Source organism: Balaenoptera musculus, chromosome 13 (genome assembly GCF_009873245.2).
Source record: "Balaenoptera musculus isolate JJ_BM4_2016_0621 chromosome 13, mBalMus1.pri.v3, whole genome shotgun sequence".
NCBI lineage: Eukaryota > Metazoa > Chordata > Mammalia > Artiodactyla > Balaenopteridae > Balaenoptera > Balaenoptera musculus.
Window position 1 is genome coordinate 10,219,994 of NC_045797.1, and position 2,583 is coordinate 10,222,576.

A 2,583-nucleotide genomic window follows, 5' to 3' on the forward strand; every position below is an offset into this window, starting at 1 on the left:
GAGTCCTTTTGTCATTTTGAGTGGGGAAAAGCCAAGTTCCCCTCCTGTGTGTCTCCTTAACTCTCACAGTACTACCACACTCCCAGCCCTTCTGACAGCAGATTTGGGGGGTTTCCCCTCACCAAGCAATCCTCTGCAACACCAGCTGCATGTCCTACAATTTAACTCAATTCTGACACTGTCTACCTGGAGGTAACATCAAATTCCACTGGTTAAAGGCTCAGTCCCACAAGACTGCCCCCACCCCACTTCACACCAATTGCAAGTCCAGTTGTCACCTGTGCTTCTGACTCATCAGCTGTAAATCAGAGGTTCCCATGACTCCCTCATTGTGTTTGATTAATTTGCTAGAGTGGCTCACAAAACTTAGGAATACAGTTTATTTATTGCCTACCAGTTTATTATAAAAGGATATGATAAAGGATACAGATGAACTTCCAGATGGAAGAGAGACAGAATTTTAAAATTTTCATGAAGTCTAATTTGTCTATTTTTCTTTTGTTGCCTGTATCTTTGGTGTTCTATACAAGTAATTATTGCTAAATCCAGTGTTGTGAAGCTTTCGTCCTATGTTTTCTTCTAAGAGTTTTATAGTTTTGGGTCTTGCATTTAGGCCTTTGATTTCTTTTGAGTTTGTTTTTGTGTATGGTGTTAGAGATCAACTTCATTCTTTTGCATGTGGATATCCAGTTTTCCCAGCAACATTTGTTGAAAACACTGTCCTTTCCCCATTGAATGGTCTTGGCACCTTTGTCAAAAATCATTCAACCATATATACAAAGGTTTACTTCTGGGCTGTCTATTCTATTCCGTTGGTTTACATGTCTGTCTTTATGCCGGTACCACACTGTTTTGGTGATTATAGCTTTGCTGGATATTTTGAAATCAGGAAGTATGAGTCTTTCCGTTTTGTTCTTGTTTTTCAAGATTGTTTTGGCTAGTCAGGTGTCCCTTGAAATTCCATATGAATTTTAGGGTGGGTATTTCTGTTTCTGCAAAAAATATCTTTGGGATATTGATAGGGATTGCATTGAATCTGTAGATCACTTTGGGTAGTACTGACATCTTAACAATATTGAGTCTTCCAATCCATGAACGTGGGTATGTGTTCACTTATTTACATCTTCTTTAATTTCTTTTAGCAATGTTTTATAGTTTTCATTGTACTTTCACTTCCTTGGTTAAATTAATTCCTAAGTATTTTATTCTTTTTGATGCCATTTTAAATGAAATTGCTTTTGTAATTTCCATTTGATAAGGGATATTGGTCTATAGTTTTCTTGTAGTGTCTTTGGCTTTTCTATCAGGGTAATGCTAGTCTCATAGAATGAGTTAGGAAGTATTCCCCCCTCTTCAATTTTTTGGGGAAAGTTTGAGAAAGATTAATATTAATTCATCTTTAAATGTTTGATAGAATTCAACAGTGAAGCCACCAGGTCTAGGGGTTTTCTTTGTCAGGAGATTTTTGATTACCTACTTAATCTCCTCAGTAGTTACACGTCTATTCATATTTTCTATTTCTTCATGATTTAGTTTTGGTAGGTTTTGTGTTTTTATGAATTTGTTCATTTCATCTAGCTTACCCAATTTATTGGTGTACAGCTGTCCAGTATACTCTCTTATAACCCTTTTTATTTCTATAGAATCAGTATTAACAACCTTACTTTTATTTCTAATTTTTTAGTAATTTGAGTCGTCTCTCTTTTTATTCTTAGTCCATCGAGCTAAAGGTTTGTCAATTCTGTTGATCTTTTCAAAGAACCAACTCTAGCTTTCACTGATGTTTTTCAATTATTTTTCTATTCTCTATTTTGTTTATCTCTGCTCTAATCTTTATTATTTCCTTCTTTCTGCAAGTTTTGGGTTTAGTTTATTCTAGTTCCTTAATTTATAAATTAGGTTGTCAATTTGAAATCTTTCTTGGTTTTCAGTGTAAGCATTTATAGCTGTGAAATTCACCCTTTGCACTGCTTTGTTGTGTCCCATAAATTTTGGTATGTTGTATTTTCTTTTTTATCTCTAAGTATTTCTAATTCCCTTTGTGATTACTTTTTTGATTTATTGATTGTTTAAAGTGTGTTGTTTGATATCTATAAATTTGTGAATTTTCAAGTTTTCCTTTTGTTATTGATTTCTGACTTATCGTTGTGGTTGAATAAGTTACTTTTTATAATAGTTATCTTTTAAAATCTGTATGACAGTTTCTGGCCTAACATATGATGTAGCCAAATTTTCTGATGAGATCTGCTGGTAGTTTTAATGAGGATCCCTTGTATGTGATGATTTACTTCTTGCCTCTTTGAAGATTGTCTCTGTGCTTGTCCTTTGAAAATTTTATTATAATGTGTCTTGGTGTGGATCCCTTTGAGTTTATCTTACTTGGAGTTTATTTTTTAGATGTTTATATTCATGTCTTCCATCAAATTTGGGAAGTTTTCAGCCATTACTTCTTCAAGTGTTTTATTCTGCCCTTTTCTCTTTTTTCTGGGACTCCCACAATTTGTATGTTGATCTGTTTGATGCTGTCCTACAGGTCCCTTAGCGCTGTTCATTCTTCTTCAATCTTTTTCTTTCTGTTCCTCA